This window comes from Pelodiscus sinensis, chromosome 4 (assembly GCF_052426305.1).
Source record: "Pelodiscus sinensis isolate ZL-2025 chromosome 4, ASM5242630v1, whole genome shotgun sequence".
Classification (NCBI taxonomy): Eukaryota; Metazoa; Chordata; order Testudines; family Trionychidae; genus Pelodiscus; species Pelodiscus sinensis.
Window position 1 is genome coordinate 91,350,346 of NC_143055.1, and position 22,372 is coordinate 91,372,717.

Here is a 22,372-nt window from a genome sequence, read left to right on the forward strand (position 1 = left end):
ACATTTCCTTTAGAAGGGGATGCTCCTGCTTCATGGCTATTCCCATCATCTGAGTCAGTCAGGAGTAAAGTTAAGCAAAAACTGATTTAGTTCACTACTACTACTAAACCCATGTACTCCAAGTGGAATACAGGTCATCTACAAGTCTCTTCCACTTCACTCTGTCTTGAGACAAAACTTCTAGCTGACTCCAGGAGTACACCAGTTGTTGGGCAATTCTAAAAATGTTCACTGGCAATTCTAAAAATCAGAGAAGAATGTACTTGGGATTAAACTGAAATGGATTTTTTTTTTAAATTTCAGCAAATTGAAAAAAAGGTTTGTATCTGATCAACATCTTGTTGGGCTTAAAGCAGGGTGCTTTAGTTTTGAGCATTTTTAGTAATTTTAAGTTTTTTGTTAATGTTTTGAAACAAACATTTGTTTTGAACCTAAACCAAAAAAATGTTTCAAACATGGCAAAACAAAACAATTTGATTTAAAAATGTTGCCCAGCTCTATTCATGAATGTATTTCATAGGATCAAAAGGCTGTTATGTGTAGCAATCTTTTGTATGAGAGACATCTATGGGAGTAAAGACGGAGGAACAGGAGTTCTGAATGATCCAAAGAACCTGCTAGCACACCCCCCAGAAGAAACAAAATCAGGTAGCTCAAAGAGCACCTTTGGGATCCATTATGTACTGGTTTTATCATAACTCTTGCAAACTACATTGCCACTCCTGGGTAAGAATTTAACAAGGACCTTTAACATTGTAGGCTGCTGGCCTGTCTCCTGCAAAAGGCTGATATCTTGCCCAAATTCTGGATTAGAGCTTTCTCCTCAGAGCTTAGTTTATTATTCAAAACATAAACACACAAAAAAGTTATTCCCTGTCTTTCTATAGGCAATCCTGGAGTCCCCTATCCAATGCCTGCCACAGGAATCCATGGGATTGCCAATTTTAGTTGGATGTATTCCTGGAGATTTCATCACATGACATAAATCTTTAATTAAAGATTAATCTTTAAATCCTGGAGACTCAAAGACAATTCTGGAGAGCTGAGACATGTTGGTTCCTAGGGTTTTAATGCAGTGCTGTTTCCTTGACCCAGGGATTTCCTCCTCCTACCATCACCACCTCAGCTGAGCCATTTCTGGCTCTTATAATTATCTCACCCTCCTTGCAGATGGATCTGTGAAGACTTTCTACCAAGCCCAAACACCTTTCATTAAAGGACTGTGCCTGAAACCACAGCTGACTGACTCCAGGCCCTTGGAACTTAAAGGGGCAGAACACCCTATGGCAGATGCCTATATAGAGCTTTCGAGTTTAAGGGACGTTATGGAATGAGAGACATTAAAAATACAGATAGAAATGTAGCCGTGTTAGTCTGGTGTAGCTAAAACAAAAAACAGGACTATGTAGCACTTTAAAGACTAACAAGATGGTTTATTAGGTGATGAGCTTATGTGGGCCAGACCCACTTCCTCAGATCAAATAGTCGAAGAAAATTGTCACAACCATATATATACCATATATACTTTGGTATATATGGTTGTGACAATTTTCTTCCACTATTTGATATGAGGAAGTTGGTCTGGCCCACGAAAGCTCATCACCTAATAAACCATCTTGTTAGTCTTTAAAGTGCTACATAGTCCTGTTTTTTGTTTCATTAAAAATACAGTGGCTGTGCCACTGTTCCAACATCTTAATTGCATTCAAAACTATGGTGAGTATTAAAGGAACTACTGATAAATAAGTAAGTGGTCATGTAGCAATGATTGAAATATGATGGACATCGTGGCACTGCATAAGTTCAATGTCATTTAAGGAAGAGGCCCGCTATCTTAGGTAACATAAGAAAAAAGGGAACCCAGCAGATTATACATGTCATTCAAGGCAAGAGAGAATGGGGTGGATGGGACACTACGCGGAATTCAAATACTGGTAGAAAAGCCATGAAATTACTATTGCATTGTTACCACTATAAAATGTCCTCTGTCTGCTGGCATAATCTCCTGTTCTGACTTTGAGTTCAGGTAGTCAAAACCACCTGAGCTAAAACTGTCTGTTCTTCATATGGAGTACTTATCAACCCCTATAGAGCTTAGTGCTACACGGTGCCCCTAATTCAGAGCTCGATATAATGTCCTGTCAAATAAAATGGCAGTTCAAATTAAAGAGGAAAAGTGCACTTTAAAACCCGAGTGTATATAGCACACTGAGTCCTAGCTCATTATGCTGAGTAGCACGAACCTCTGCTGATAGAAGAAAAAAAAAACCCATAACTAGTCAGCAAGTGCCATTCATTTTACATTGCCTGAAGATTGGGAATCATTGTGTTTCCAAAAGCCTTGAGCAGAATAAGAGGTTTGGTGACCTCTCAATTCTTAGTGCTCTTATGTAAAAGAAGTGTTCCATCTATACCTCTTTTCTCTCCCCCAGAATGATCAGGACCGTAGGGGTTTGCAATATATTATCATGTAACACCAGTGAGTACTGCTTGTTAGATTGCTGCTTGCAATGGCAAATTTTGACAAAAGTATCTATCTAGTTTCATGATTTAAGGGATGAGTCATCCAATACTGGTTGATTTTTCATTCAGAACTACATTTTGTCACTTCATCATTGTATAGTGCATAAAGTCAGATCTGAACACTATATTGAAATACTGAGTAGGAGCTTTAAAAGAGTTTTTTCTACTGGTCAAACTGAAGGAAGAATTCCCAGTGAACAATAAGATACCTTTATTTACCTCAGTCTCATAAATTAATCCTTTCACTAATACGTGAGTAGTTCTAATGCTAGAACAAAAACTCTAGTTACAAACCAACTGCAAATGAGTATTCTCAGTGAATTAAATTAACTCCAGATATACTAGATCCATAAGGTCATGTGAGCGATATAATCTGTTATCTATGAGGCACTGAAAAGTTTGTGACATTTTAACAAATTCACAAAGGAACCTGAGCATATAAAATCCAAATTTAAGGACTACTGAGATCTACAAAACCTCTATTCAGCTGCCACCAAATACTATAGGCATCTGAACTCATTTGTACCTATATTTTCAAAGTCCCATAGGCACTTAAGTGTCTGCTTCTGAGCATGTTGCCTGATGCAGGTACTGGAACACTTATTTCATAACTAAGTCCTAGCATGATCTTCAAACTAGGTGCTTACTGGCAGAGAAACATCCATTTTTCCTATGTAGCCTGGACTAATAGAGTGCTTGGAGCATGCCTGACTCCTCACAAAACAGCTCTGAGAAAGAAAAGCCTCTGATACAATCGCTAGGCCAATGGTGAGGGCACAGAAGACACGTATTGGTAGTAAACCATCAATGTTCTCTTGCTATGTTGTTCCTACACCGTTGTTGTTTTTATGGGTGGTGTCAACAATTCACAGCAGGGAGTGTTCCTAGGAGAAAAGTTGCTTGTTACAATGGTTGCTATTACAAGATGTTGCTGCAAACAAGTGTCTACTGTTCTCACTTGGGACACGTTATTCACCTGATTCAATTCCCTCTCTGCTTCAGGAGAAGGGATTTGAAAAGTGTTCCCCAACTCTCCGATGAGTGCCCTATATCTTGAACTATAGTGTTATTCTCACTCTTTCTCTGGGCCAGTTCATATTTAGGGAACTTTCAGTCATCTGGGTGCTTATCCCAATCAAACCAAACCTCTGAATTTTTTTATGATTTACCGATGACTAATTATCACTGGGGGACAAATCCCACTATCCTCCCTCAAATATGGTGCAGTTCAGAAACAGAAACAGAAAAAGTCTGAATTGGAAGTGTACAAACCATGTGGTTCACAGAACACAAGTACACCCCAGAAAATTAGGGGATAGGAATGGAATTGGTAAACCCGCAATTATGTGGATCCAAAAGTTCATCATCTGCACCTTCTGTCAGAGCTCCACTACTTACTTATGGACCGGGAGAGAATTTGTTCCTTCCTGGATTTTGTCTCCCACCTAAAGACAGCCCAGTTGCTCAGACTATACAGTGATTTCAGGATTTGTTCCTAAGTTCAGTAAAATCATAGATCATCTGTCAATCTGCTCCACTACTGCATTACTTACTGCAAATATTTTCAAGAGAAACATACAGGGAAGACACAAGAAGAAAAAGATGAGAACCTGGGGATAGGAAGAACAACTTCAATAAGTCAGGTTATGAACATTCCCAGAGGTCTACAGCTCATATCCCAGCTTTAATGACAAGCTTTATAACAACAAACTGTAAGTGTTCAGAGCTGAGACCACTGCAGGCTGATCTTCCCATGAAATGACAGGTGCACTCTCAAAATATGCTTAGTACAGTCAGTTGAGTTCACAGCCATAAAGTATGTTGACTCCGCACACCTTATAGTTCCATGGCCAAACCAAAAGTCATTTCCTTGTCTTCACTTTAAATGTGGATTTTACTAACGGCTTAGCTCAGTTCACTGTCCAGGGAAAAACACCATACCCAAAAAAGTGAGGCTTGAGGCCTGCAATAAGATGTGAGAAATGAGCAGTTATAGGTTAGCAGCTGAATAAAAGCAAAGGAACAAATATAAAAAGCAAAGTAAGAGAAAAACTACAGTAAAGTAGGCACAGCAATTAAAAGTAAACAGAATATAGGAAATGCAGGATATTCCCCAATAAATAATTTGCTGATATTCCCTCAAATTTAGTGCGTAGTCAGTACAAAAAGATTAAAAGACAAACATGCAAAAAACTATGTGAAACCACTTAGTTTGGCTGAAGCCAGATTTATTTCACTATAGCTTAAATTGATTAGAAGAAAGTTTGAACTGATCTGAAGTATGCCACTCTTAAAACAGAAATGAGAATACTGCATACCCCTACGTTGGCAGTCTAGCTAAATCTGTTTAATTTGACTGATGCAATTTTTAACATGTAGAAGATATTTGAAACCAATAGCAATTCTGAAATGACATGAAACTTTCAGTCATTAGTAATTCAAACAACAAACATCCATTATCTGCCAAAGGCCTGTCTGCCAATGTCCTATCTAATGAGGGTATATTACTCTTACACTGAAGCTGCTTCATATTACATTCATTGATAAAAGGCACAAGCTCTGTTAGAACTCAACTCTCCCTTTCACACAATAAGTCAGATTTCCTACTTAGTCCAGCAAAATTGCAGATTTTTACTTTTTAAAGCTATTATAAATTATGGGCCTGATCCTATCACTAAAAGCAAATGGATTTTAGGTCTGGATTTTCAATTTAGCAGGATCAGACCCATTGTTTGCAAAACATAATGCAACTAGTCCAGTGTATCAAAATAAACAAAAAATCTCAAATAACTTATTATCATTTTGGGTAATAAATTTGCTGTCTTGTAATAATGGTGAAAGCCATTTAATATTACATCTGTGTAAAGTCTAATCAGCAAAAGGGTTAACTTCTTTCACATGGTTACAATGTTACTATGACAGGAAATTAAGTTTGGTTTTCATTATGCAGCACTGTACATTCTGGATGTGGGGGGGGGGTTTGTTTTGGTTGGTTGGTTGTTTTTTGTTTGTTTTTGTTTCAGTGTGATGAATATTTATCATTATAGGACTTTCGGGTTCCTTTATAGGAATTACTTTTGTGTAATGATATTGCCTTAGAGAACCACTGAAATCTTTTAAAAAAATAATCCTGAAAGTGCATTGCTTCCAGATTTGGGCAATTTAAAAAATATATATATATTGCCTGGGTCATAGAGCCACAGTCATGGTAGAAGAGGTCCAGAAAACATTAATGCCATGTATTTCTCCAAATAATAGTTCATGGAAGAAAATAAATGCAGCACAGAAACTACAGCTACACGGCGATATTCCACACTGCACTTCCTTTGTACAACATAAGCTTTTCCGGAAGAAGGACTGTACAGGGAGAAAACATGAGACTGGTGCTTGGAAGGAAACAGGCGCCAGGAGCTTGGAAAGTGCTCAGTGGAAGCACAGATGATGCACAAGGTAGGAGTAACATCTCTGGGTCTCGGATCCATACCCACAGCTTTTCATCCAAAGCCTGTATGCATAAATGCATCAAATCCACTTGTCACACAGACAGAACAAAATTATATGGAACAGTTGCAAGTCCCCATCCACAGATCTGTTGGTATTTTCCATGAAGAATTGTGGGTGTGTAGGGGGGTATACAATATAACCCATTCTATTGAAAGATAAATCAAAATGAGTCATACCTGTCTGGTAAACTTTGAAGACTACAATCTTCATTTTCTGTATCAGGAAGGGGTGTAAAATGAATACAAAGAACTGAAAAAGGTGCCACCTCTCAGGGCAATCAAGCACAAATGGGCTTGAAGTTGTGAACTTTGTGAACTATGTGCTTTAGAACCCCAGTTTTCAATGCTGCAGATCTTCAGTGAGCGTATTTGGAAATACTAATGGGTATATGTGCAATAATTTTTAGGCTTGTAGCCTTGAGCCATAGGTGATTATTATTTTGATTATTACAGGGAACATTGTGTGAAGAAAATCACTGCTCTTTTCCCTTCAATGCCTGTCAATATGTTTTATTCTGGGCATCTATATGTTCTGAAGTAGGATTGTTATTTATGGTCTTGCAGCTCAGACAATCTTAAATCAAGTGAGCTCTATTCATCGTCTTTTGATTATGACTTTCTGGGGAAAGAAAGGCTAGGCCATTAAGCCACAATTTCATTTGCACCACCCCATGTACCAAGGAAGTTATTGCTGGAAAATGAAAGGACCTGATTCTTTACTTCACTGTATGGCTGTGTCTACATTGGCACCCCTTTCCGGAAAAGGGATGCTAATGAGACCAGTCGGAATTGCAAATGCCACTGGGGATTTAAATATCCCCCGTGGAATTTGCATGAACATGGCTGCCGCTTTTTTCCGGCTTGGGGTTTTGCCGGAGAAAAGCGCCAGTCTAGACGGGATCTTGCGGAAAATAAGCCCTTTTCCGGAAGAACCCTTATTCCTATGAAAGTAGGAATCTTCCGGAAAAGGGCTTATTTTCCGCAAGATCCCATCTAGACTGGCGCTTTTCTCCGGCAAAACCCCGAGCCAGAAAAAAGCGGCAGCCATGTTCATGCAAATGCCACGAGGTATATTTAAATCCCCCGTGGAATTTGCAATTCCGAAGTGTCTCATTAGCATCCCTTTTACGGAAAAGGGTGCCAGTGTAGACACAGCCTATTAGTTTTAGGTTATTGAGATCAATGAGATACACCGGCATGACATAGGTGTAACAAAGTGGAAAATCTGGCCCCATACCTGGCAAAATTGTGGCTATTTTTAAATTACTTGCTTTTTTACTAACCTTGCTTGGATTATAATTGATTTAAAGAAGCTGCTGTATGACCAACTGACTCAGACAGATCAAACAATGTTAAAACAGTGGCTATGACTCTGAACTTGTAGTTTTTTGTTTATTTTACAGCTGTGGTTTCCTGACTCAATGAGTAACAAAATGCAAAACTCAGAACCTAGAATGGTACCATCTTAAGAGACAAACACCGATATCTGCAGCATATTGTCCAAGCCAAACATTTTTAGTCACAGTTCTGAGCTGAACTGGACATGCCAAAAGCCTTTGGCAGGCTTGGTGCCAAGTGCCTCATTCACCCAGTAGTTATATTTAACATGGTTTAAACCTGACTGCAGCCATATCTTGTTCTAACTCAGTTTGGCTGGCCAGAATGCACAGGACCAAGCCACATTAGAACATATGGTTCTAAATACACTCCAGGTCTGACTGCTCTCTAATAAAGGTTGCATCTTCCATAAGAAAAGCCATTTTACAGCGGAAATGAAAGAATTCATTCATCTGAAGCTTGGTCTAACCAGCTAAAAAGAGCGTTCACACTTTTGATAGTTTTAGACCATAAAAGACAATCATAATAATTTTCCAAAAATTGACTTTTTTGCACATCTACACATTAATCAGCTTTATATCATTTTGATAATGAGATCCTGTGTCTTCCTGCACAAAACAGATAACCATGCCTAGCATTCTCACTACAACAGCAGAAGTAAATGACATATTAAAGTTGAAGGCCCAGATCCTCAGAGGAGAGTGAACAGCATAAAGAGTATCTGAGGTATGTAAGCATGCAGTGGCTTTGAAAATGGTTTGCACTCCCCAAGTCCTGGGCCAATTGTACAGTGGCCTGGTATTCCAGCCTCAGTTAGATTGTCCTTAAGGATGCCATGCATTTCAGTATCTGCTAAAAGGCCTAGTGGGAAAGCCCTGGTCATGATCCTTCCTCCCACATCCAGTATGCTCCTTCTTTGAGAAAGAGCTACATTTGGAGCAAAGAAGAAGCCTCATATACAGGGATAAAACTGTACAAGTTTAAAACCTCTATGTTTAACAGACTGCAGAGTATTTTTCATATATTAACAATTTTTACTTAGCACATCATTAAGGGTATGTCTACACTACCCCGCTAGTTCGAACTAGCGGGGTAATGTAGGCATACCGCACTTGCAAATGAAGCCCGGGATTTGAATTTCCCGGGCTTCATTTGCAAGTGCGGTATGCCTACTTTACCCTCCTAGTTCGAACTAGGAGGGTAGTGTAGACATACCCTAACTGATATGTGATAGAAATGTAGCCGTGTTAGTCTGGGGTAGTTGAAGCAAAATGCAGGACAATGTAGCACTTTAAAGACTAACAAGATGGTTTATTAGATGATGAGCTTTCGTGGGCCAGACCCACTTCCTCAGATCAAATAGTGGAAGAACTGATATGATACTATTTCCTAACTGATATGATACTATTTCAATGAATTGAGTACTTTCAGACTCTTGTACATACAGTGGACATCCTTCAAAGATAAATACTTGTTCTTGCAGTTCCTCATTTTAAGTATCGGAGCATCAATTGAACTGGTCGTATCTTTAGAACCAGTACAAACTTTTTGAATGCACTTACTGTAACATGAGTTAAAACAAATCCAGTTCTCATAGCAATATATCCTGATGCAATTTACATCCACATTTAGCTTTACAATGTATTGACTACAGGCCTCCTTAGATACTTTTCAAGAAGGCATACAAATAGAGTGACTGTATTTTCCAAATGGAAAATGGGACATCCCCAGCTGCTCACCTGAGACCCCTTCTATGCTCTCCTCCCCAAGGTGTTGCCAGTCACTGGAACCCTGCTGGACCCCTGCATGCTAGAATGTTGCCTCCCCATCCCACCCACCCATGTATGGTTGGCATCTCTGCTTGCCCGGTTCCAGGTTCCTCCAGCTGCATTTGTCACATTTGCTTTTGCCAACTCATGTAGATGGCAAGGGAAAACCAGGACAAATGTCCACTTTTAGAAAAAATAAAAATATTGAGTCAGGAAGGCTGGCTTAAAAAAGGACTGTCCTGGCTAAAACAGGATTTATGGCTAAAACTCCTCTACGTCTGGAGAGTTCAAGAGGCTACATTTTCTGTAATAGTTGAATCTGAAATCAGGCACTGTTAACAACAACAAATATCTGTTCATTTTTTAAGAAAACAAATGGGTGTTTAGTCCATATCTGACCCCGACATACCCATTACAACAAAGGCGTGGGATTAATCTTACCTAGGAGTACCAACACAAGATCTGCCACTGCCCTTCCTATGCAGAAAAGTATGTATTATAAGAAGTGTGAAACCTACATTCAAATGTTTCACGCAAAAATCCATCATCACCTCTGGGTTCTCAGTCAACTCTTTCATAAACCATTTCCATGCTTCCATCAAATGTCAATGTTTGATATATTTGTTGGAGAAGGTCACAAACTTCCCAGAATGACTACACAAATTCAATAAAGCAGAGATGTGAGAACTCAGATTTGACATTTGTTGTATAGTTTGTACTATAACTTAAGATCACCTTAGTTCTTTGATGTACTTTATCTTATTTTTTCCCTTCTGGAAGCACTTACATCACTGCCTGTAGCATAGTTTATGATGAGAAGTGATACTAAAACATAGCATTTATATGAAGGGATAGAAGCTACAGACGCAAACTTGGCACAGGCTTTCCTAAAAAAAAAAAAAAAAAAGAAAGCAGCATCACTGGTCTATACCAGTATCAAGCTCAGAAACAAAAATGCAAAAGCTTCTGGGTTCACGGCATTTCTTCCAATCTGGAGTTTACAACCCTAAATCTCAGTTTCACCTTCTCCTCTGCTGCTATAGGAGAATGCATAAACACACACACATCCCAACAGAAGGTTTAAAAATAATAGATGGGGCAATTATGTATTAAAAACATGAGACTTATTTTATTGCAGTAGGTTCTCATCTGACTTGAGAATGATTGAATTTCTGAACACCTGATTTATGAGCTGGAGATACTGTCCCCTCACCTTCCCCCCAAAAAATCATTTTTAGTATTACAAGGGAAAAAAAGGAGAAAAAGAATCCTTCTGAAATTCAAGTCCTATTTAAGATCAAACATAGCACAGGGCTGCAGCACCCCCTAGCTTGAAGTGGTTTCCACTATACACAGCATTTACAATTTTTTTCAATGGCTGTCAGCATCCATACTATAAAAAATGTTCCCATGCCTCTGACATAGCAGTAGCCCTGTCAATATTCTTTCCCATAAAGCATGAAGACAGCCCTAGGCACCTGTCACTGTTGTGGAACTCAGAGGTATAAACAAGGTGATCTGAGTTGAGAAAGGAACTGACTGGGCCTTGCAGCTCTGGATATCTGACCCAGTTGAGACCAACTGAGGTACAACAAAAATGTCATTGCCAGGGAAGAAGTGATGGGGCAGGGGATATATCACATTAAGATATAGAGAGGAATGTTCCATTCAAATATTAGCTGTCAAATCATCCTTTTTTGCCATAGTAAGAATTAGGATATTTTGATTGCGAATGGGTTTGGGGTAGAGGTGGAAGGCACAGAGGTGGAAGGCACTGATCTACATGTATATCTAGTATCTATATCAAGAAATAGGTTTCCGATTTATAGAATAGCAAATGGTACACTGACACCTCAAGTAATGTAATGGAGCAGACTGGCTAGGTTGCTATCCTTCTGAAAATGAACTGCCAAAGCCTTGTAAAAAGCTGCGTGAATACAAAGCACTTTGCTCAGATGCTAAAGGGGTTGAGGGGGGAAATGGTGCCCTCTCCTTCTTGTATCTGAACTTTTTAGGAATCATCGCTGTTAGCATTTTAATAACCCAGTTTGGTAACAACAAAGGACGATATCTTAGGTTCACGAGGTAAAAAGAAAAAAGAGATCAGACTTTTCATATTCATTACATTCTTTGACATTTAATTCTTAACAGGAGAGTTTCAACAATGACAAGGATCATAAAGGAACAATTTGCTGCTGTATGTTACCATTGATATTTCAGCATGAATTGAAATTGCACTATTCCATGATGAAAAGAGCAGCTACTTGTTACAAAGAGCACCATGGAAACTGAATATCATTTACCAACAAAGGCTGTTCTATTATAGGAATTTAAAATGAGAAAAATGGTAACACAAGTGCCTTGAGGGACATTAATTAGTTAGCACTTTTAAAAAATAAGAAGCATTTTAAAGAAAATTAAAGGAAGGCATCTTAACAGAATTGTACTGCGACGAATGGGCTTATCCAGCATGTAAATAACTTTCTCCCAAGAGAGCAAGGAAATTAGATCTTGCTAGATATATTGCAGCAAACTTACTATGTGCTTGGCATGCTTTATGCAGCACCTTGAAATAGGACCTGTAAGAAATGATCAAGTTCTGACACAGCACATCAACCCAGAAAATTCCAAGTGCAGTCTGAAATATGCTCATGCACATATGGTATGACATGCCGTGCACACTGACTGAAAATCTCTGAAATGAGTTTAACGGGGACTTAAGATTTGTGTTTGAATTTCCTTAGTTTGGCTTCTTTGGTATAGTTAATATCAGTTAAATACAAACCAGCTAAATTCTGCTGTTAAACCTGAACAGCTCTACTTATAAACTGGAGTTGCATGGGTGTACAGAGAGTAGAATATGCCCCTATTTTAATCACAGGAGAAAAAGGTCTACATTTTTAGAAGTAACCAGTGATCCTGGGTATCTCAGGTTTGGATGACTAAGTTCATAGAATCAGAGTTGGAGGAGACCTCAGGAGGTCATCGAATCTAACCCCTTTGCTGAATGACCTTAAAGGGTTGATTTTAGAGGGATGGCAGGTAAGCTTTTATGAACGCTAGGTCCCTTTTAAATCATCTTACATTTGGAATCCAGCAAGAGAAGAAACACCAAATCCTTAGTCACTTTTGAAAGTCTTGGTACCACTGTCAATAAAAGCCAAATTTGACCTACTAAACAAATATTACAATCTTTTGGGGACTGCCCACTGGTTAGCTTGTCTATGGCAAAACAAAATGACCCACCACTGTTTCATGCCAAAACTTAAAAGAAAACAAAAAAGAAAGAGTATCTTCCCTTTGTGATCTACATACAATATGCCATTTTATTCTACTTTAAAACTAGCATAGAAGAACACTAAAAATAAAAGCCAAGCCTCTCAAAAATAAAAAAAAATATTTGTGAAGCCAACATACAAAGTAATACTGAACAAACCAGCTCTGATTCAAATAGCCTTCAGTAAGCCTGCACTTTTGCACTTACAGGAGGGAATGGGGAAAACGTTAACCAGAAGGAAAAAGAAACTTGGGCCTTGACCTTGCAAGCAACTGGAATATGTGGAGAGCAGACTGCAGAACTGAGAGCACAGTGAGGAAAAGTGTTCCCATAGCATAGGCCAAGGGCTGTCCAATCCGGTATCTTGTCTCCAGCCATGGCCAAGATAGAAGATTCAGAGAAGGGTTTGAGACACCCTGCAGTAGACAGTTATGTGATAACAGCTCTTAGAGAAAAATTCCTTCTAGTTCTCAATGGATAAAGATTGGCTTAACATTACATGATTGAAACATGAGGTTTTATATCCCTCTGAAAACACAAAAAAATGTTTTTTCTGTAATGATTCTGGATATAGTTTAGATCCATATGAATACGTAACTGTTTAAAATTGTGATGATGCATCCCCCTTAGTGATATCAAATAGCAATGAGATCTGTGGATTATTTGTGTGTTGCAAAACTATTTGCTTTCTATCACTTCTGGATCTGTCACAATAGTAGCTCTTTGTTCTTGTCTCTTGACATAAAGTAAACAAAAGCACCCAGTCCCCTTTCTCGTATCATTCCTTATTTTATATCCTTTTATCATGCCTCCTTCCTCTTGCCTCATCTAATATAAGGCAATCCCAGTCAACATTTGAAGCACAATTCATCTAGGAGTTTTCCATACCCTATTACCTTTTTAAGATAGGGCAATCAGAACTACTTTTAATATTGCTAAGAGGTGAGTTAAATATTATTTTACTCGCCATTCATTTAATACATTCAAAAGCAATGGCATTATAAAGATGCACGTAATAGTAGTACTTAACTCAAAAGTCCCATAAATTAATCAGAATAGATAAATCACGGCAGCATAACTTGCAAATGCTATATTTATTTAGGTGCTTTTTGTAAATGCAAATTATAGTGTCTACAGCTCTTCTGGAGCTGTAAAGGTCTTATATAAATCCACTTAATTCATAGTTTATAGACACAGACTGTATTGTAAGATAATGACTTTCAGTGATAAAAAATGTTAACACCGGGCTTTTTTTTAATGTGACTCTATACAATGTATCAGTAAAACTGGGAACTAAGAGCTTATAAATTGTCTGCATACAATGCATACGTATATCTGAAAGCAGCACCTACTAATTTAAATTACATTTGCTTTGCTATGACCACAGTGTAACAAATATAACTTAGCTATTTAGCTATTGATTAAAGTGGAGCAAATAATGAAAGCATTTACTGAATATTTCACTTGAAAAATATGTGACATGAATTGAACAAGATATTAAGCTAACTTTGTTGCTGACCCAGGCAACATATGAACATCTTTTTCTTACAAATCTGTAGGATATCACTGTTGCTATACAATTTTTTGTTTCACTAGAGAGAAAATCTAACACATCAGTGGTTCCACTCTCACCATGAAATTACTACTCCTGGTATTAACTAATTATCCATACTTTAAAAAACTCATTGAAACAAACTCAAAACTATATATAGAAAATCTCTTGTACTTCCTGTTATGTTTTTTTCCATATTTTATTCTACTCATCTTCTGTTGTATTTTTGATGCTTTATTCTCCATACATCACTGAATTGAATTATAATGGTTTTATTTAGAATGATATCATTTAATAATGACACATTTTTCTCTTCCATGATTGGAACTCAAGTTCCAAGTTTCAACCTGTAGTAAAGTTTAGATTATGCTGTAAACTTTTAACAATAACAATTTTTATGTTTAAGAATGATCCTAGTATAACAGTATATTAGTGTAACGCCAGCTTCCTGCGATGCATTTGGTATGTTCAAGGCTCAGTTCTTCCATCTCTTGTAATGAGGTTGCAGGATAGGAGAGGAGGAAAGAAACGTGTATAGAGAGGCTCTCCCTTAGGGTATGTCCAGACTACCGAATTTTTTTTAAAAAAGTGGCCTTTTTTCAAAAAAACTTCACCTGCATCTAGACTGCCATCATGTTCTTTTGAAATTAAATTGAAAGAATGGGCAGTTTTTTCGAAATAGGTAAACCTACTTTTACCAGAAAGAATGCCTTTTTTCGAAAGAGCTCTTTCGAAAAAAGGCGTTCTTGAATGCAAACAGGGCTTTTTCGAAAGAGAGCATCCAGATTGCCTGGGTGTTTTCTTTCAAAAGAGCAGCTCACTTTTTTGAAATTCTTGTGGCTGTCTAGACAATCTCTTTCGAAAGAGGCTTTTTCGAAAGAGCTCTTTCGAAAAAGCCTTTTTCAAAAGCGGCTTGTAGTCTAGACATATCTTACATGCAACAAGAGGGAAGGAACTCCTCTGCAATACAATAGTGCACTAACACACCAATCTTTCCCCAACCTAGCTACCAACACTCTACCATCAGAAACAAGCAATAGCCAGGAGCTTGAAAACATATTTATGGATCCTAGTCAAAACAGCAGTAAGCAGGGTTCCCTAGGTCTGTGTGTGGAAAGTATGCACTAGCTCTACACAACATCAAGCTGAACTTGCTGGGTAGATGATACTGGGTTTCACACAGAGATTTTAATTTTATTTAAAACCAAAGCATGAACTAATGCCATATGGGGGAGGAAGGGAGGGTGTTAACGTCATCTTTGCTGGAGCTGCTCCATTCCACAGAAAGGCATGCTATGTGGGGCACATCTTGAAGTCCTAACTCAGACAAAGTTCCCACTGACTTGACTGAATATATTACACATTACTGAACCCATGTTAGTTGAGATGAATCCATAGCTTTTGAAAAGTACCAAATTGATAGGGTCTTTTGGTGAAGCACATAGGACAGGAATGGAGCAGGGTATAAATTACTATGAAGCATACAGAAGGCTCCAGGAGATTTCATGGCATCCAAGATACCAGCAATTCATCTGAGATCCCCTCAACTCTTTTGAGGAAAGAATATAGCACCCAGTATTCACATGAGTGTTCAGAATAGTCATGTTCTTGCATATTAAAAAGAAAGCTCGTGATTCTGGAGCTCTAAACTTTTCACCTGTCCTGCAGGAGATTTCAAGTTCTTCAGCATAAAGCCAAGTAAAAACCTGAGTTGCTATAAAGAAGAACACTATCTCCTTGCTCAACTAGTAACAGTAAAGCTTGAGGATTGTATGGTGAAAGATAAAACTGTTAAAATGTACAAAAACCATCAACTTGTCAAAGGACTTCAGATATCATAGAGGCATGAGAAGGGGAAGAGTTGCTGTTATATGAAAACCTAGAAAGTTTCACCTTTACATGTGAAGTAAAATAAAGCTAAGATGGAAATTTTGACAAATACACAGTGGATTATGGGTAAAAGCTTCTTTTACTTCTTTTAGAAAGATGGATTTATTGTCACTCCGCATCACAAAAAGAAAAAGAAAAGCAAACACACTCAGCAGATTAGTGCATCGCTAGTTGAAGCACCAGGGCTTGACACAAAATAACCAGATGCATAGTGATGTACCACAAAACGAAATAAAACATGAAATACAGAGATAATCCAGAACTGTTAGCTATTGACAATTCAATTTAATACAAATACCTGTGAGCCACTAGACCAGCATAAATGGTAAAATTCTATAACCACAAACCTCAGTGTAAACTTTTTCCTCTCAAGTGGTCCCTTTACTTCTGAACCTGGAATGATTTTGGTCCCTACCTTTGAAGAAACCCAGAGGATGTGGCTATGGAAGGACAGGAAAACCGAGTTTCCTTTTATTGAATTTTGCATAATAGTGTCCCCGCAATGAGAAGGAGCTTGAAGCTTTAAGCAATCAGCAGGGGGAAAGCCTCCCAATGCAGTAGATCTAGCTTTTACCTCTCACAACTTCATGGGTGGGCACCTGACTCATGTGGACCTGTTGGGCTTTCCTTTCCTCAGTAGCATGGAACATTCTGGAATCACATGCTGTGATTATCTTCAAATATTATAAAGTCTGAATGGAACTATCATTCAGCTGGTGTACAAGAGATAGTGCATTTCTCCCTTTAATGGGGCAGGAGAGATCATCTCAGAAAATAGAAAATGATTCCTGATTCTCCATCATAATGACAAGAAACTGTTATTTGGTACCTCATTACCAAATTCAGGCTCTTGCTTTTCAAATTACAAGTGAAAGTAATTTTTCTATGATTTAAATAGTTTTCAGAGTGTGCTTCAGGATCTGAGTGGCTCTCAAGGAGCCAACCATTTCCACATCCATCTCAGTTTATGGCATGCCCTTCAGCAGAAGATATCAAAACAGAGATAAATCTGAAAACTGGTTCCAATCATAACCATATCTAAACAAAAAGATTATTCTGCCCTCTCCCATTGTGATTATACAGATAATCTCTCCGCCCGTTCACAATGTCAATTACAGAAATTACTTTTGTGGAAAATAAAATGAAATAGACTTTTTAGTGGCCTTTAATGCAATAAATGTTGCATCCTCCTTGAAAAGAGCTAATCACACTCTCTGCTCTTTCCCTCACACCCATTCTGTCCTTTGTCTTTTCCCGCTCCCCTCTACAACTTCTCTGCTGCCTGGTCCCCTTCACCTCTTTTCCCCCCGAACATATTTCCCCGTTTCTTTCTTCCCTTCTTTCCCCAGAATTTTTAGCCAACCACCTGATCCTCTTCTCCCCTTGCTTCCATAATCATTATATCTGGCTGCCTCATTTCTTTCTTCCCTTATATTCCTCACCAAGATAGCTGACAGCTCATTTCCTCTCCTCCTTCTCCTCTTACGTTGTAGCACTGGTAGAACAGTTTCTTCTACTTAATCCAGATTTTTTTACAGGCATCCACACTCTGCTTTGCAACGAAGACCTTAAACTCCCATAGAAGCATTTAGAAACAAGGATAGCCAACATTGTGTGACTAGCCATCTCTGAGTAAATCATCATTGAAGAATACTTCATGGATCATGAGTGGTTGACAGGCTATAGAGTGGGAGTCACACATGTAGACAAAAATACCTGTAACAGGGTGGCTTTCCCAAGATTAAAGTCTAGTCCTCCTCACCTAGACTATGCACACATCATGAGTCACATCATAGAGAGTGAGTGCAGAGTGATTAGCCTATAAATAGCAGAAGGAGGTTGCAACGAAGGGGGTGAGGGAGGAGTTGTGGCAGAGTATGCAGAGTGGAGAGGATGACTGTGAGATCAGAGGAATTGCCCCATGCCAAGAACCATGGAACACACTCTGATCAAGCAGGGGAGAAACTGCAAAGGCCTCAGTAAGAAAGCCTGAAAGGGAAGGAAGAGAAAACCTTGTGTTGTGAGGAGCATGAATGACCTTTAGATTCTAAGGGTATGTCTACACAGCAGCGTTATTTCAGAATAACTGACATCTACACTACTAGCAGTTATATTGACATAATGTTGAAATAATGGCATGAAGTTTTATGTGAGCATTGCAAGAGGAGAAACAAATGCAGGCTGCCTACAATGTGACCATTAGCCATGAAGTAGCAAATGAGAAGTGGCTGTGCCTGGTTACAGTACACCATCAAAACAGAGAGACATACTTCAACTTATGCCAATGCAATTCATTTTTCCCTTTTGCCTGTTTTTTACCCCCAGTTACATTTGCCCTATCCCCCCTTTTTCAGCTGTCAGTCTTTGTTATTCCCATTCTCATACCCTTTTAACACATCTGCATTGCTTTCCTAAAACATGCAAACCCATAAGTCTAACAGGATGACATCACTTATGATCAGACTCTATATCACTCAGTTAGGAGAGTGGAAAATAACAACCATGCTGGAGCTCCTCTTTAATTTGGATACACATATGCAGAGATGTGAATACATGACAGCAACACTGTTAAAAGCAACCCTGAGCAGAACACATTTATTTTTTATATCCATTTATACTCCCTTTGTTCCTTCTTATGTGTCTGCACATGCTAGGTGCCTGATACTAACTTTTACTGTGAAGGAATAATAATTTTAACTACAAAACAATAGCTATATCAAAGAATTCAGCTGAGATTTTGTTTGTTAGGTCTTCAAAGCCTACAGGTCTAATCCTCCAGGCTTTACTAATGGGACTATTATGTGTGGATGGAGTTCTCACACAAAGGTTGTGAGATTTTGTCCTATTATAATTTAGAAGCAGTCTTATCTTTTATTTGATAGTGAATTGGTGCATTTCGCCTTTCAGGCTGCAATTTTATGAGGCATTCCTGTGTTAATCAATTGTTAAACTATATCTCTGCAACATTTATAGAAGCCACAGATAAGATCAGCTTCAATCCTGACTGATACACACATGCATTGATTGGCGTATCATCTCGGTCTTTGTCTCAAATAGCTCTTACTGGCAGCCAATCTGTGAAACAGAGCATCACAATTCTTTAATTTTTACATTAAAATAGAGAGACAATGGAGTAGATGTACTAGACAAAAGGCCAGAAAGTCATCTGATTTTAAAGTACCAGTGGGCTGTCTTCTCAGAAAACCAATTCAGAAGTCAGATAGGTTTTCGGAAAACAGCCTTCAGCAACAGAGATTACTAGTGCCTTAAGATGCAACTAGAGATAATTTCTATTTCCCGTGGTATGACTTTACAGCAGATAACTCTCTGCACAGCCATCTTTCCCGACAAGCTGTAAAAATGACTTGGAAAATTGAAGAAGAGAAAAACTGGGCGGGTGGAGAAAAGGCTGTACAGAACTCATTAGGCATCACAGTTGTGACAATTTGAGCTAATAATTATTGGGCTGTTCAGTCTCTGAATGTATTTACATACACATGCAAAGGAACCAATCCTGGAAAGCGGCGCACAGACCCAGCAGCAGCAAGAATCATCCTCTACTGAACTGCAGCCTATATTGTGGCCCGGAGGCTGCAACAGCCTTTATGCTGCCTGCACGCTACTTGAGGGGAGATAATAACAGGGGCATTCATACAGTGATTCATTGTCCCCGCTCTCTCCCTGCACATAGCCCTCAGATGGACTCTCATGTGTATGTGTCACAATAGCAGAGGAGGAGAAGAAGGAATTGCTTTCCAATCCAGAAAACCTTTTTTGCATGCATGTTCTGGGCCCACAAGAGCTGAGTGGCATGACACAAACTGTGCTCTCCAAATTCTGCCTCTGACCTCTCCCAAAATGGCATCACCTCTGTGCAGTGGGCTCTGCTACATGCACAGAGCAGAGAGCAGGATTTGTCCTAGATAGAGTTAATATCAAAGACTTGCATTAAACAGCTAAAAACAAGGGCATTCAGAATGAGAGGGCTGAATGTGCATCCTTAATTGATCGTGCTGTAGATAACAGGTATCATGGCTCACATTACACAAGGCCACCAAGTGGTCTGAGAACCCTAGTCAGCTGCAGTGGACAGATGAGTACTGCAGAGGGAATTAAGATGACCGGGCAGCTTAACTCTGAATATGCTGAAATGCATTTTTAGCCGTTGAAAATTGACCCAACAGAATGGAACAGATACTTTCATCAGAAAATTTTTCACCTGCTTACATGAGCATGGAGCCTGAGAAATGTTCCACTGATATATATTCAAGCCAGTGGGCAGAATATATCAGCCAGGATAGATAAAATAAAGACTCAAACTATGGTTCAATTCAAGTCCCTTTCTGCTGAGCTGGCTTTATGAATACAAAGAGGATTTTAAACAGGGGCAAAGCAACTCAAAAACACAAGGGTCTTCCAGCTTTCAGCCTTTTCTGCTCTTTACTTTACGTTGCCTCCATTTGCAGCCGCTTCCCCTGTATCCCCACCCCAGGTCATCCATGTAATAGGCAGAGATGTCAATGGTTCTCCTTAGAACTCCTCACATGCTGAGGACTAAGGAACACCTTCAAATCTTGCAGATGGCATGCAAACTGCCAAACAAAATTACTGTTTTTCAGCTGCTTTTTCAAAAAATGCCCCAAAAGTCTTGACTGGCCTGTATTTTAAACTAATAGCAGTCAGGCCAGTTAGTCCAAAATGAAAGCATTTTGAAACTGCAGAAGCTGTGAAAAGCATCTGAAATGAGCCAGGATTTGGGGGAGTTTATTGCACTCAATTTTCAAAGAGCTGAACAAATCATTCTTTCCCTAAAAAATTGTATTTTTTTAAAATCCATCCAGGAATGAAAGATGAAGTTTCAGAAAGGAATTTATAAGTAATTAAGGAAGACCTAAAAATAGGTGGGTATAATGGAAATGCAAACATTAATTTTTAGTTGATGGGCCAGCTAAAGGTCTCAGCAAATGTGCAGAGGTTAAAGAAAACTCACTTTATCAAGACAGATCCTTGGACTGGCAAACCAACTGTCCCACCTTAAGCAACCATGACACACATTCACAGAGGTGTGAAGTAACTACATAGAAATACTTTGTTACACTACTCAAGTACATTTTTTGGGTATTTGTACTTTACTCAAGTAATTTATTTTTGTGGTACTTTGACTTTTACTCAAGTAGTTTTTTTAGAAATTATTGTACTTTTTACTCCACTACCATTTCTGGACACGCTTAGTTACTCACTACTTTCAGCTCCCCACTGACAGTTGTGCAAGCCAGCATTCTGATTTGCTAAAGCACAGCCACATGTGCAAAGCATTCAGCCATCATGCAACGATGATGGTTTTTTTTACAATAACCAAACAACAAGCACAATAACCCTGCCAATGAAGAAGCCTTTTAAAAGTCATATCAACACCTTTTTATCAGTATCTATGCAGTGGTGGGGAGCCCTGAGCCTCGCAAGCTGGATCCAGCATGTGTGGGAAAAGCAGCACAGTGCCGCTCACCCTCCCCACTGACTGGAGGAAGGCAGTGCTGGAAACTGCTCATGAGAGGGCTTCCCTGCTTCTCCCATTGACCAGATTTGAGCCAATGGGAGCAGCAAGGAACTAGGTAGTCTCCCAGCCCTGGTCCTCTCCTGCACCCTCCCACCCATCTAGACATTTCACCCTCAGCCCGCTCCTGCACCTCCTTCTTGGCCAGAACCTCCCCTTGCACACTAAACCCCTCATTTTGGCCTCACCCCAGAGCCTGGGGGTGGGGGAGGCTCACAAAATCTACTAACATCAAAAGAGTTAATCTGGCCTGTAGAAAGCCATGAAGCTTGGTTCTCCCTGCTTCCTCTCCTCTCCCTCCCCTCTACCTTTTACTTCTGGATACTTGAGTACAATTAAGATGCGATACTTTTGTACTTTTACTCAAGTACGTTTCCAGAAGGATACTCTGACTTTTACTTAATTACATTTTTTTCAAAGTAACAGTACTTTTACTCAAGTAACTTTTTGGGGTACTTTTTCCACCCCTACATAAATATGCACCCATTTCATCTATGAGTAAATTACATGCACACAACTAAATGACACATACATTTTCAGAGGCTTAATCAGGAGCAAAACTAATGTTTACTTTCCAGGCAGGAAATTCCACATGTTACATTAATCTGCTTTGTTCCCCATGCTCAGCAGATTCTCTTTCTAGCTAGAAATGTTCATACATTAGATAGCATGGTAACCTTAAAGACAATAGTAGACCACCCCTTGAGCTTCCGTAGGAATCAGCTTCCAACTCTGTCATGAGCAAGTTAGGTAGCTCCTACCTCTGAATATCATCTGGAGTAAGAAAGGCAGGAAGTACCTGAACAATAATTTTTTCTCTCTCAGTTCTGTGCTCTTGGGCAGCTGATCTCAGTAAATAATTATCATCTCTCATTTTCAGCAAAGTAGTGCCCTTTTAAAGGAGCTATAAGAACTGAGTTATGCAGCAGACTATGGATCCTGAACCAAAGCCTACTGAAGGAAACT

General features: G+C 39.0%; 1 protein-coding gene across 1 annotated transcript in view; it reads right to left on the reverse strand.

The window, feature by feature from the left end:
• SLC7A11 (solute carrier family 7 member 11) overlaps nucleotides 1–22,372 on the reverse strand; it is an 86,936-nt gene that overhangs the window by 27,033 nt on the left and 37,531 nt on the right. The window lies entirely within an intron of this gene.